The sequence below is a fragment of the Anolis carolinensis genome, chromosome 1 (assembly GCF_035594765.1).
Source record: "Anolis carolinensis isolate JA03-04 chromosome 1, rAnoCar3.1.pri, whole genome shotgun sequence".
Classification (NCBI taxonomy): Eukaryota; Metazoa; Chordata; class Lepidosauria; order Squamata; family Dactyloidae; genus Anolis; species Anolis carolinensis.
In genome coordinates this window covers 247,341,542-247,357,094 of record NC_085841.1, presented here as the reverse complement: position 1 = coordinate 247,357,094, position 15,553 = coordinate 247,341,542, and the positions used below count along the sequence as shown (strand labels likewise).

Genomic DNA, 15,553 nt, shown 5'->3' with positions numbered 1-15,553 from the left:
CAGAAATGTTACATAGATTTATTTATCTAAAGGCTTGGGAAGGTATAGTCAGATATAGTCAGATAGTATGAAGACTAAAAGTCAGAAAAGTTAGTGTTAAGTATAAAAATCAGAATTCAACTGAAGTGTAAAAGCGTGTAACTTAGATTTGGTGCAATTGTCAAAACTGGAAAGATTAAAAACTATCAGTAGGACACATACTTTGCTCCCTGGTTTAATCTCTGTCCCTTCCAGTTAAGGTAGACAGATCTGCAAATGGAGAACTATTACTAATCAGCAGAGGTAGGACTGAACAATCTCGATCAATGATCTCTATAAGGCAGCTTCCTATGTTCATGCAGCAAGGGAATTTGACCCATATCTGTCCCTATCATAATAGTCTTACTGTATTTGCAGGAGAGCCTATACTTCAGTGAGTATGTGTGGGGGGAGGGGGGGGGCTGGGTGGGTTTTTTTTTTCAAAAATTTGCCCTACAACTTCCATTAACACCACCAGACAGTTCCACAACCTTCACAGTAGTTTTTCCAAGGAGCATTAAGAAGTATGAATGGAAAAGTAAACCAAAAAAACCCAACCCTCTTTCCTCTAGCAGGAGAATCCAATAACAAAAATTCCACACAAACATAGCCTGCATTCAAGACTTTTTGTTCTAAAGACAAAAGTCAGCTTACATTGGCATCTACTAAAAGGCAGGAATTAGAGAAACAAAGACTTTCTCTTTAAAAATTCTCTATCAACTGAGTTGATATAATTAGATTGTGGTATAAGCAATAAACATACTTAAGGAATCAATGCAGCTGGAGGATTGTAGATGCTTCTGAAATATGGCATAGAATTAATCATTAAAGGTGATAAGAACAAAATGGACTGGGAAGGGAAGGGATTATGTGGTCTCTGGGATGCACTTTGCAAATCCCATAAGGATGCTGGTCAACTACTGACCACAATCAAACAAAATAAAGAATGTATTTTTTCTGAAGTGGTCCTTTTAATTTGTTTATTGAAATCATACCATGACTTTTTCACAATTTGGATTCATTTTTAACAGGATTAATAGTGCCATCTTCCAGCAAAAACTGGAAATAAGGGAGACAGGGTCCATGCAGGTATAATTTAGGAAGAGACACTTCTTCATTTTCAACTATATCAAAGACATATTAAAACCATTATATTTACCACATTTCTACTAATTTCAATTTATCTAAGAGAAACCCCTACAACTAATTTTGATCACTATATAGCAGAGCTTATTCTAGAGCCGTGGTTCTCAACCTGTGGTTCCCCAGGTATTTTGGCCTACAACTCTCAGTCAGTTTTCCAGCTGTTAGGATTTTAGGAGTTGAAGGCCAGAAATCCTAACAACTGTTAAACATCTGGGGACCCACAGGTTGAGAACCACTTTTCCAGAGCTTTGGAGAACCACAACCAAGGAGATGTGGTTCACCAAAGCCCTAGAACAGTGGTTCTCAACCTGAGGTCCTCAGATGTTTTTGGCCTTCAACTTCCAGGAATCCAAACAGCTGGTAAACTGGCTGGGATTTCTGGGAGTTATAGGCCAAAAACATCTGTGAACCCCAGATTGAGAACCACTGCTCTAGAATAAGTCCTGCCAGTTAGGGATCAGAGGGCAGCTCTTGTTATGTTAAACAACAGTGTCAGATGACAGTACATTAACTGTTCTTTAAATGGAAAGAAATAATCCTGAAAAGAATTTAGATTGGGACCATGCCTATTTGATTTGTAAGAAGCTGTCTGCAGAGAATGGCAACATATTTGTCCTGTTGGACACAAATATATTTAGAAAGCTAAATGGTTAAGGTCAAAAATAATTCCTTTCTATTGGGGGAGTGGACAACAAAATAGTAAATGATGCTAAAAGTTAAATGTGTGCAATGCATCGTGGGGCAAAATACAGTAGAGTCTCACTTATCCAACGGGCTGGCAGAATGTTGGATAAGTGAATATGTTGGATAATAAGAAGAGATTAAGGAAAATCCTATGAAACATCAAATTAGGTTATGATTTTACAAATTAAGCACCAAAACATCATGTTATACAACAAATTTGACAGAAAAAGTAGTTCAATACGCAGTTATGCTATGTAGTAATTACTGTATTTACGAATTTAGTACCAAAATATCACGATGTATTGAAAACATTGACTACAAAAATGCGTTGGATAAGCGAGTGTTGGATAAGTGAGAGTCTACTGTATAAGAAAGACTACAGCATCTGGGAAAAATTTAGGTCAGTATTGTCTATATGTAATTATGAACGTTTACAAAAATTGAACTGCAACTCTCACCAGCCCTTGCCAGCACAGCTATGAGTAATGCTGGTGCTCTGGTTTTTCCACCCCCAATAACTCACAGAAGGAAATCATGAATGAATTCTGGATTACTTCTTCTGCTTGCTGGGAAAGAAACAAGTAACAGTACCAGATATTGTCACATTCACATGAGTTGACTGAAAGTGTGAGCTTCACACTAGCTTATACATGGTAAACCAGGGTTTTTCTTGTACCCTAGTCTATGGCTGTATCTGAATACACCCAATGATAGAGTCTCTGGCACAAAGTTATGTTGCTTGTCATAGTTTACATACCTTCCATTGTGGACTGGTATACATACAGTTAGTGGTCATAAAAGTTAAATCACTCTCTTGGTTTCTTAAACAATATCATACTCAATTTCCAGTCACTGGGAGGCATGAATCGTATTAGATTTCCTGATCACATATGGCTAGACACTGTGGAAAACAGAAGGTTGAACTACATGGATTTCTGGAGCTCTTCCTATATTCTTATGATCAAAACCAAGAGAACATTCCTATTCCCTGAATACGATCCAAACATATTTATATTTGCAAAACATCACTAGTTTAATTATTACATCAGATATTTTAAAATGTTAAATCAATAACCTTACATCCTACTCCTTATCTGCTTGAAGCTAGCAAGGCACCCTGTTTTCCTTGGCATACACAGCATAATATTTACATTTAAAGAACTCACACTGAAATCAATAAGACTCCATTATTGTAAGTGGTCTATGAATCATTTCCCTCATGCAGATTGCAGCTATGACAGTCTCATCAGATCTAGTCCAAGAAACAGGCAGCAGCTACACTATGCCAAATGGACATTTTATGTATGGAGTGCCTTACCTTACCTTTCTGTATCTCTGTCATATGAGCAGGGATAATGTACCACCCACAAAAAGCCATTGGATTGCAACTCCATAACCAGTGTTTAAGAATGCTGAAAATTACAGCTCAACAATATATTGTGAGCAACACAATTTCCATTTCTGTGCTATTCCTTGAGATGTTTTTCTCTCCAGTTTCACTCTGGCCACTTGTATCATTAAGGACCATTTTGCATGGCTTCACCACTGAAATGAGGGCAGCTGGGGTGAATCCGTTACCCCATGCGCTGATCCTTCACAGCAATAATAATAATAATAATAATAATAATAATAATACTTTATTTATACCCCGCCACCATCTCCCCGTGGGGACTCGGGGTGGCTCACAACGTTACAAAAGTAACAGCGCAAATACATTAAACAATCTACACAGTTTAAAACACAAGATGATGATAAAACAGAAGTTAAAACAAAGGTTTATACAACAGTAATAATATCAAACAACTACCAATGCAAATCCGATTAGATTAAAATACCCCGATGAAAGGAACCTAATAACATTCAGAATACAATTATGATGAGGCTGGTCATCCAATAGCTGTCTCTCCAAAGGCCAACCCAAACATCCAGATTTTCAATTGTTTCTTAAAGGATGGTAGAGAGGGTGCCAACCTAATCTCCCTAGGGAGGGAGTTCCAGAGCCGAGGGGCCACAGCCGAGAAGGCCCTCTCTCTCGTCCCCACCAGACGTATCTGGTGAGGAAGGCGGAAGTGAGAGGAGGGCCTCCCCGGAAGTGGCCCCGGTGGCACAGAAATGTTTATAGGGAAACTTCATATTACACTTTCCTTCAAGTTGGAGGAAGGGCCTCCACAGGCACTTCCCTTATGCCGTGAGATAGGCGATGGGCCCATCCGTCCTCCAGCTGGAGTGGAAGCATTGTAGGACACTTCCAAATGTAAATATGATGAGGTTGTTATATAGAGGTTGAACATCCCATGCCCAAAATTGCCAACATGGGTGGCTGAGATAGTGTCACCTTTGCTTTTGTTCAGAGTAAATAAACACAAAATTATTTAATATACTGTATATAAAATTGTCTTCAGTCTATGTTTACAAGGTATATATAACATATAAATGAACGTTGTGTCTACGCTTAGGTTTCATTTGTAAGATATTTTCATTATGTATATGTAAGTATTTCAAAATCCAAAACACTTTTGGTCTGAAGTGATACTCCATCTGTACTTTACAATTTCACAACAGCCTGGTTAATACAAACTGAAACTAATTGATGGCTCTCAATTGATGTGTAAATAGTGATGGCACCAGAATGCACGTGGTGTAGGAAGAAAGAACAGTTGTTAGCCTCCAAAGAAAGATTTATTTGTTCAACAATGCATATAGCTGTGGACAATAGGTGTCATAGAAAATCTGAAAGCTTATTATCAGTACCAAAGGAGGTCAGGAAAAAGACGAATGTGAAAAAATTTGGCAATGCCATATGAACATTTGCTACTGCTTGATGCAAAGTATACTTTCCATGGAAATGTTTTATCACAAAACAATAAAAAATAAAAAATAACTTCAGCAGAAAAATATGCTAGGTTATGTCCTTAACTAGATCTATTTAATTGTTATTCAATGTTAAGTTACAAAGAACACTTTACAACCCAGAAAGGAACACTGACTAATTCTCAACCTGTTGTCGAAGGCTTTCATGGCCGGGATCACAGGGTTGTTGTATGTCTTTCGGGCTGTGTGGCCATGTTCCAGAAGCATTCTCTCCTGACGTTTCGCCCACATCTATGGCAGGCATCTCAGAGGTTGTGAGGTACCTCACAACCTCTGAGGATGCCTGCCATAGATGTGGGCGAAACGTCAGGAGAGAATGCCTCTGGAACATGGCCACACAGCCCGAAAGACATACAACAACCCTAATTCTCAACCAATGGCAAACACTGGCTTTTAGTAGTAAGAACATTTTACAGCCCAATTCCTTGTCAAAATGAAAGTGCTTAGAATGGGAATTACCAATAGCAAGGACAGCAGAAAAACAGCCTTGCAGCTATGCTAGAAACTGATGTTGTGGCCTAAAGGCATTAGTTGCATGTGACTGAAATGTATTCTAAATTATTATCAGTCTTTTGTTCTGAAATATAGATAGAAAAGTATTACAAAAGGATCACACCTTTCTTTCACAAATGAACCTATTAACTATGCCAGAATGGTTTCAGTTTGGCTAGCTACTGTCAAGGTTCTACAAATGCATACCCAGAAAAATTATATTCCAATATGCTCAAGGAGAATTGGTCATTACAAAACATGCAGCTCAAAATCCAACTTGCATGCAGCTAACAAATCATACAATAGCCTGCTTATGCTATTTTTTTTTACCAATACTGTACTTTTAAATAAAACATGTTTGCAGCCAGCATCATCCTGTTTTAGCTGGAAACCATTCACTGTTACATGATATGTATCTGTTACAATAACATTTTCTTGTTTAATCAGGAGGGGCAAACTGAAATGAATATGCAGAGGCCCAGGGCATATGCTTACTAGTGCTCTGCTGCTTCTGTTTGTGCAGGTAGTGGAGTCACACTTTTTAAAAAAACGTTTCTTCTATTTTGTGAATCACATCTTACAGGTTTAGAATTTACTCTTTTAAAATACAGTATGAATCCTGCTGAAACAAAAAAAAACTATAGAGAATAGCAAACCCTACTGAAATGAATGACTTTTGCCAACAGTTATATCTCTTTGAGAATTGTGCAGATTCTCCAGTGAGACACTATAGTAACTTCTGGCAGAAGCATACCATGGAATCACCTGGAGGACCTAGAACATTCTTAGAGGACATATATTGTTGGATGAAGATACAGTAGAGTCTCGCTTATCCAACCTTCGCTTATCCAATGTTCTGTACTATCCAATGCAGTTTGACATTTAGTAGTTAATGTTTTTGCAGTCAGATTTTCAATACATTGCAAAGTTTTGGTGCTAAATTCGTAAATACAGTAATTATTACATAACTTTAACATGTACTGAACTGCTTTTTCTGTTGTAAAACATGATATTTTGGTGCTTAATTTGTAAAATGTGACATTTAATAGGCTTTTCCTTAATCTCTCATTATTCAACATTTTCGCTTATCCAATGTTCTGCCGGCCCGTTTATGTTGGATAAGTGAGACCCTACTGTAAGTGACACTGAGTGCACTGTCCCTACATGTACAAAATCGTACTGTTCCAGCTAAAATAGTAAAGGTAAAGGTTTCCCCTGACGTTAAGTCCAGTCGTGACCGACTCTGGGGGTTGGTGCTCATGTCCATTTCTAAGCCGAAGAGCCGGCGTTGTCCATAGACACCTCCAAGGTCATGTGGCCGGCATGACTGCATAGAGCGCCGTTACTTTCCCACCGGAGCGGTACCTATTGATCTACTCACATTTGCATGTTTTCGAACTGCTAGGTTGGCAGGAGTTGGGGCTAACAGCGGGCGCTCATTCCGCTCCCGGGGTTTGAACCTGGGACCTTTTGGTCTGCAAGTTCAGCAGCTCAGCGCTTTAACACACTGTGCCACCAGGGGCCCAGCTAAAATAGATAGGGTTAAATACAATTCTGTACTTATCTGTGATTATCTCCTACTTTTTCTGGAGTGCCATGCCCATCCCATTCTCTCACATGGTCAACCCTACACACCCCAGTAAATTTCAGGGGACTTCTAGAATGGTATTACAAGAAGAAGGAATTCAAAGCAGTGTTTTGCTGGTGTAACAACACTGTTGGATACAACCTAGAAAATATAAAGTAATCATAACCTTACCAGGCATTTGGTGTTTACGTAAGAGTAAAATCTTGTATGCCCAGCACCAGTTTACTTACATTTCCACAACCCAATTAATAATCCTATTTCTGGTACTGTTCCATTATCTGGACGGATTCCAAATGGGGCCTAGACAGTTCATTTTATGGGCAGGAGGGTTGAAGGAGGAAAACCATTTTCCCCATTTTCGCTGGTTATCCCCCCCTCTTCCCCATATAATAAACAATGGTTGTTTCAATGATGACAACATGGGTGGAGGGAATAACAGGAGGAAATGGGTTAGCTCCTTCAACCCCCCCCCCCCCCCATATGGATTATCCTTCTCTCTCTAGCACCCCCTTGTGGCCTCTGTCCTGATAATTGAACATTATTCTATTGCTGTACCACTGAACCAGAAAGCACAATACATCAGTGGTTTCCCAACCTGTGGTCCCCCCAAGAACTAATATATAGTCTGCGGCCTCACCATTACTACACCATTGCAACAGGAGCGACTGGTCTCACAAAACCCTCTTATAGTGCCAAGGCAACAGGGATGTTGGGAGGGGAGAGGCTAACTAGCCACAAAAGGCATGACTACAAGCCTCCTGACTGCTGCTTCTCCTCCTCCTCCCTCACCCTGGGCAAAGACATTCCATCTGGCACCTGGAAGCGGGGGTGCCTTGGTGTCTCTGTTTTTAGGCCTGTTGGGGTGCTGATTCAGAAAATTACATCAGATAGACCACATCAGCTCTAGATTGTTAAATATGATTTTCTGTGGAAGAGCAGATGGCAACTAGTGGATGGTATATGTTCTGTATCATGAACTAGAGCTGATGTGGTCTATACAATGCAATTTTCTGAATCTGCACCCCAAATAACCAAACCAAATCTAAAGTTGACCAAAAACTGATTCGTAACCCTTTTGATACTAATGTTGGAGAGTGGTCCCTGGTCAAAGTGATCCCTGGTCAAAAAAAGGTTGGAAACCACTGCTCCACATGATAAAACATTTGGCATTTACCTATATTTTAAGTTATGTGAGAAGGTAGCACAAGATAACTGGGCAAATAGACATAGGCTGGACATCCTAACTTCACATGCACTCACTACCATAAACTGGTCCATAAACCTTTGCTACACAGTGTTCACCTATGACCTAATCTCAGTTTCCATTAAACAAAGGCTACCAAGATTCTCAGCTCCCAGTTTAAAAGGGTCTGAAAACAATACAACAAATGATCAAACAGGAGCTTTTTAATAAAACTCTGATAAAGCTTGTAGGCAATTTGCATTATAAATATGACAGCCGAATACAGTGGTTTCCAACCTGGAGTCCCCAGATGTTTTTGGCCTACAACTCCCAGAAATCCCAGCCAGTTTACCAGCTGTTAGGATTTTTGGGAGTTGAAGGCCAAAAACATCTGGGGACACCAGGTTGAGAACCACTAGCCTAATATATCTATATGAAGTAATATATCTATATGAAGTTGGTATGCTAATGACAGTAACAGTTGTATTTTAAAATGACATCACCCCTCAAACCAGCATCTTATTAAATAAATACATAAATAAATAAATGGATACTTATGTATTCTAACAAAATGATACTCCTTCAGGAATGACAAGATATGAGAGCTAGAATGGGAAACAATCTACAGAAATAAAATAGCATATTTGTTAATGCTAAAGTATTTTTAAAAGATTTTAGAAAAGACTGTATAAAAGCCTTAAAAATCATGGCGATAGAGAGCAAAAGGAATCTCGTAGTTTTTTATTTTTCAGGATATTATAAATGGGTCAACACCAACTTAATCCCCCCCCCCCCCATAGCAGTGGAAGAGAATCAACTGATTTCAAATAGATACCAGGGGTTCGTGAACAATACCAACTCACTATTTCCTAAATGAGACCATTTAACTTTAAGTCATTAGCATTCCTCAAATTGATTTTTTTTCCCTTCGTGCACTGTGTAATAGGTGCAATGAATTCCAAAGGTTACATCAATGGAATTACTTCCTCTGTTGTCCATGGAGGCTATGGCTATTAGTGCTTGCTGCTCTCTTCTCCCCACTTTACCCTAAACAGATGAACAGCAGGAAGAGCATGTTGGCACTGAGTTCCACTCCTTCCAACAAGAGAAATAGAGTTCCAAGAGCAGGAGCACAATCTGCTGCCACACATTTTCTGGAGAAACCTCAAAACAGATTGTGCAAAGCAGACTGATGGGATTAGGGAGATGCTGAACTATTACACTACCTGAGAATTCAGTAGTCTCTTTTGAGTTCAAGTGATTATTCCTTGTAAACACGTAGCATATTCCTTATCTTAAATATGGAATAAACATCAAAATACGTATATTTAAAGTTGTATTGTGCTTTTGGTGTCGTACACTATTGTGCATATTTGAGAATTAACACAATACACTTTAAATGCTCCTTTGCTGGCCTGGCCCACAAGACTTAACAGCAAAACAAAAATATTATGTAAATGTTATTTTATCTTTGTGCACCAGGCCAGCTAGTACACTGTATCTTGTCTCACAAACAGAAATTAATGTTATAACAAGCACTATCCAAAACACTTATGTGTTTACAAATGTCTCAAAATATACAAACACACAGTCTTGCTACAAAGCATTTTGAAACCAATGACAAAACACACAGAGAAAACACTATAGCATCTTAGACAAGAGAAAATCATATGAACAGAAAGTGAATACAAAAACTGTTCTGAAAAATAGCATTCACAGTCTAGAAAAAGCTTGAGTTGAATGTTTTGCTGCTCCAAGATTCTTAAAACCTTGATTATTCTAACTTTACACATTTTATAAAATTCTACAATTTACTTCCTTGTGAATATTATTTCACTGTATCTACCAACACATGAAACATTTAAATGTTTATCTCTGGATATGCGTTCTTCCCTCTGTAGATGAAAGCAAAACACATCAGAAATACCTATTTGATTGATAACGAGCCTAGATCACTTATTATACACTTGATCATAGAAATTGATTTCTATACTGCTTTTTTAGCCTACAATTAAGCTCATCCCGGTCTGTAAGTAGATGAGTCACTTTAAGCCAGCAGGCAACTTGAAGGGAAACACAAGTACAGTAGAGTCTCACTTATCCAACACTTGCTTATCCAATGTTCTGGATTATCCAACGCATTTTTGTAGTCAATGTTTTCAATATATCGTGATATTTTGGTGCTAAATTCATAAATACAGTAATTACTACATAGCATTACTGCGTATTGAACTACTTTTTCTGTCAAATTTGTTGTATAACATGATGTTTTGGTGCTTCATTTGTAAAATCATAACCTAATTTGATTTTTAATAGGCTTTTCCTTAATGCCTCCTTATTATCCAACATATTCGCTTATCCAACATTCTGTCGGCCCGTTTATGTTCGATAAGTGAGACTCTACTGTATACATCTAGCAGTAACCAGCCTACTGCTCTAGACTTCAAAAGTAAAACAAAATTCTGTGTCATTTCAGACATTCTAACTGGGGATATTAAAGACAAATCAAGACACTATAACATATGATATCATTTCTAGATGCTTTGAGTCCCCTTCGGGATGAGAAAAAGTGGGATATAAATATAGTAAATAAGTAAATAAATACGTTCTTTAGTGCTATTGTGATCTCTTGCTTCTGGTGTGAAATTGGGGTTTTTATTCTACTTGTGGAAGCAGACTTTTACATGCAGCTTGTGAGGTGTGGCACCATATCTCCACTCTCAACAAAACAAGTTTGCGTTCTACTCTTAAAATTGTTTAGAACCACAAAAGTGAAAAAAATGCAGTAGTTTTTTGTAGCAACCTGCCATATCTAATATATCTAATGAATACCATCTAGTGAGGTAATGATAGTGGCTGATTCAGAAGGTGACAGACACTAATCCTAGAATTGCATTGCCACATTGAGAAGATGCATATATAATGCAAAAAAAGATGCATAGAAATATGATGCGGCATAACTTTACCTTCCCTTTTACCTATCAGACCACATTACACAGAACACACCTTGAAATAACTTTTGCTTTGTCTTTTAATCTTTTCAAATATTATATGAAATATATTTGTATCATGTACCTGTTTACATGAAGAAGAAAGGCACTTTAATCTCAGAGCCTGCTTTTAAATGAATGTAGCTGTAACCCTCAAAACCCAGCTCCGGACCCTGACATGCCTTCAAGAAATCTAATTTTGTCATTTTTCCACTCCCACTAAGAATAACGTAATCCTGTTGCTTCTCCGGATAACATAATAGGGTGCAAACCCCACACAGTACACTTGCAAGAACAAACCACTCTCAGCCATTGAAATATTGAATCATTATTAATCTGCAGCATCTAGAAATCCAACATTTGAAATAAATAAGGAAATCAATTTTCTATCTTTCCCCTCCAGGACCTCTTCTAGACTTTGTGAATCCAGTATTCAGCAAACCAATATTGAATTTGATCCAAAATAACATTAACTTGACCATTTCTTTCTAGAGGAAACCTAGACATTTGCATGAATCCCACACTAAAAGATTATAGCAATCCCTACATCTATGGGCCTTTCCAGGGCCCTTCCTCAAAGCCATATAATCCAGAATGTCAAGTCAGAAAATCCCACAATATCTGCTTTAACTGGGTTATCTGAGTCCACACTGCCATATGACCCAGTTCAAAGTAGATAATGTGGGATTTTATTCAGCTGTTGAAGGGGCTCCAGCCAGCCCCTATATCCCAGGATCTGATCCCAGGTTTTCTGTTTATCCCAGATTATCTGGCAGTGCGGACTCATAAAGCAGAAAACTGGGATCACATCCTAGGATATTGAGCCTCTCTGGAAGGGACCCTAGGCCCATTCCACACAGCTATATAAAATCCCACATTATCTACTTTGAATTGAGTTATATGGCAGTGTGGACTCAGATAACCCAATTCAAAGCAGATATTGTGGATCATCTGTCTTGAAATTCAGGGTTATATGACTGTGTGGAAGGCCCCTTAGACATTCTCATGAATTCCACACTATTCTTGTTCAATTGCATCTCATTTCTATATTTCAACACATTTGATCCAAAATAACATTAACTCCACCATCTCTTTTTGGTCTCTCATATAATCTCACTGCTATTCTTAAACAGCACCCTGTTTCTGTTCTTCATCACATTTGCTCCTCAAAAATCAATATTATGGGTAATTACGATTTGGCCTCCTTCCAAATCTTCCACCCATCCTCTCTAAGGCTTCCATGCCCCTGCAGCCTATCTCGTAACAATGCAGGAGGCACATAAACCATTGGGATTCTTCCTCGCCTTAAGAGACATCATACATGCTACATCAGGAGAAAGGTGGAACTGAAGGGAGGGGAAGAGAATCCCATTTAAACATAGCAATTTAGGGCCCTTCCACACAGCCATATAACCCAGAATATGACGGTAGAAAATCCCACAATATCTGCTTTCAACTGGATTATCTGAGTCCACACTGCCATATAACCCAGTTCAAAGCAGATAATGTGGGATTTTATACAGCTGTGTGGAAGGGGCCTAGGGGCCCTTTTAGACAGGCCCTATATCCCAGGATCTGATTTGTGGGATTTTCTGCCTGGATATTCTGGATTATATGTGTGGACGGGCCCATGGCTCCTGCATCTTAGCTCCTAACAACGCAGGGGACACATTAACCATTGGGATTCTTCCTTACCTTAAGAGACATCAAACACGCTACAGGGTGGAATATAAATGTTTTAAATAAATGCATACAAAAATTAGGGGAAAGGTGGAATTGAACGGGGGGGGGGGGAGAGAAATTCCCATTTCAACCTGGCAATTTAGGGCCCTTCCACACAGCCATATAACCCAGAATATCACGGCAGAAAATCCCACAATATCTGCTTTGAACTGGGTTAGCTGAGTCCACACTGCCATATATCCCAGTTCAAAGCAGATATGGGGGGGGGGGGGGGGGAGAGAGAGAGAGAATCCCATTTCAACCTGGCAACTTAAAAGAGGAAAACGAAGAGGAATCTCTAGATACCTTCATATAACAGCCACGTCCTTCCACAGAACCAGAAAAATGGAGCAACAGACGTCCAAACGGAGGGAAGGAAGAACCGAAAGGTAAAAGATTGGAGGTGGCTTGGGGATCTTCTGCTCCCCTACCTCTCCAAAAATAAAAACCAGGATAGGTTCAAAATTCAAATCCGCAGTTCCAGCACCAGGAGGAGGAGGAAGAAATCAGGAAGCAGGGAGCGACCCCTGGGCGCCCCACTCTCGCCTCAAAGCCCCCCACATGTCTTCCTGCAGAAGCCACGGCTTCTGCCCCCTCCCCGCCCAAAGGGGGTTGAAGGGAGGGGAGGGGAAACGGGCCGGTCTCCGGGGGAAGAGCCAAGGACCCCTCGCACGCCTCCTGGCTCCTCCTCGGTGCCACAGCGGGGTCTCCTCGGCCTCCCGACGCTCTCTGGGCCCCTTTCCCCTGCAGCCGGGGAAAGGAGGGGGGCAGGTTGAGGCGGCAGCTCTACAGCCAGGCTCTGCTTGCCTGCGCTTCAGGAAGGGGATGAAGCCCCTCCTCCGTCTCCCTCCCCTCCCTCCCTCCCGCCCGCCTCCCCTCAGACAGGCAGCCGCCGCAGCATAGCAACCAACATGGCCGCCGCGCAGTCACCCACTGAGAAAGCGGCTGACGGGAGGCGGAAATTCTCGCGAGAACTAACGAGGCCTACATACTCCGTAGGCAACGCGCATCCCTCTCCCTCGCTCCCCCCTCTCTTTCGCTGCCTGGTTTCTAGCTCATCGCCTCCGGGGATTGGGTAAGGAGGCCAAGGGACCGCCCACTTTTCATTTAGGGGTGGCAATTGGCTGCCCAAGGTGTCGATTATGACAAGGGGAGTGGCAGGAGCAGCCCTGCATAACATGTTGCAGTGATAGAGAATGCAAGGAGGTTGTTTACATGGGAGTGCCACCTGCTGGCAACGTAATTTTGTCTCGTTTAAGATTTGGAGCTTTTTGGGAGGATCCTGTTCCTAGGTTGCTGTGAGTTTTCCGGGCTATATGGCCATGCTCCAGAAGCATTCTCTCCTGACGTTTCGCCCATATCTATGGCAGGCATCCTCAGAGGTTGTGAAGTCTGTTGGAAACTAGGCAAGTGGGAGTTTATTTATCTGTGGAATGTCCAGGGTGGGAGAAAGAACTCTTATCTGATGGAGGCAGGTTTTTTTTTTTCGTGTCAGGAGCAACCTGAGTTGCTTCTGGAGTGAGAATTGGCCGTCTGCAAGGACGTTGCCCAGGGGACGCCCGGATAGTTTTTTTATGTTTTACCATCCTTGTGGGAGGCTTCTCTCATGTCCCCGCATGAAGCTGGAGCTGATAGAGGGAGCTCATTCGCGCTCTCCCCGGGTGGGATTCAAACCTGGCAGCCTTCAGGTCAGCAACCCAACCTTCAAGTCACAAGGCTTTTATCCCCTAGGCCCCTGGAGGCTCCTACATGGAGGCAGGTGTGAATATTCCAATTTGCCACCTTGATTAGCATTGAAAAACCTTGCAGCTCCAAGGCCTGGCTGATTCCTGCTTGGGGAGGATCCTTTGCTGGGAGCTTTTAGCTGGCCCTGATTGTTTCTTGTCTGGAATTCCTCTGTCTTCTGTGTGTTGTTCTTTATTTATCCACAGATTATCCACTGAAGGGGAGATTTCTCTTACTTGTTGTCTCATCCCCATTCTTAACTACACAAATGTTGATTTACCAGCCAGTTATTTTTGTTCTGGTAATTAGATCTATACAGGAGCTTTACCTTTGAACACATAGGTATAAAATTAGGTTGTTTAGCTTTCTTACTTCATGCACATTTAAGGTTGTACTCCTCTAAACAATTGCCTGAGTGTAAATTGAGGTATATCTTAACAAGATATGTATAAGGTTGCATTGTGCAGCCTGTCTAATAATGTGGGATGTATTGCTAAGTAAACATAATGCACACACATAATTGCACTGTATTATTTATCAATTTTGGGTGTGGTGTCTCTGCATACACACATCCTACATATCCCTGTGACGACGGGGAATATGTTATCAGGCCCTATGTTGATACCTAAAATCATGGATGATAGAAAACACTATATTTTGGCTATATTTGGGGTGGAAGCATACCATAGAATAGTACTGGAAGACATTTGGAGGGGGATGTTTTTTGATGTGTGGACATAAGTGAAACTATGGATATCAAATCCATGTGTAAAGTGACTGTACTTTTTATGTACACATAAAAATAAGTATTTTGTATATGCATATACATGCAAGAGTAGGGAAGAAAGAAAAGGTCCTTCCGGATGCTCCAGTTGTATTACAGTGGTTCCAGACTCAACAGAATTTGCTTGCCCTTTATATTGCACAAAATGAAAGGTGTATGGGCAATTTTTTCTTTGGGGGGGAGTCTGTTTTCAAATGTTCAGTCAGGTGTCTTGGGGAGGCAACTGACTCACCTGACTGAGGCATAATGAGTTTTGAAGAGCAATGTAAGCTTTGAAGAGCAGTGGAGTCCATAGACCAGACCATAGATCATGAGGATAAAGATTCCTCACCTCCAATATAAGCATAATG

The 15,553-nt window shown here is 40.5% G+C and overlaps 1 protein-coding gene across 1 annotated transcript in view; it reads right to left on the bottom strand.

Moving 5' to 3' along the window:
• The window catches only part of ptpn4 (protein tyrosine phosphatase non-receptor type 4), a 136,646-nt gene extending 123,131 nt beyond the window's left edge, over positions 1–13,515 (bottom strand). Inside the window, exon 1 of the mRNA XM_062967361.1 lies at positions 13,001–13,515. The gene's annotated coding sequence lies outside the window, so the exon portion shown is untranslated. The remainder of the gene's footprint in view (positions 1–13,000) is intronic.
• Between the last annotated feature and the right edge of the window lie 2,038 nt (positions 13,516–15,553).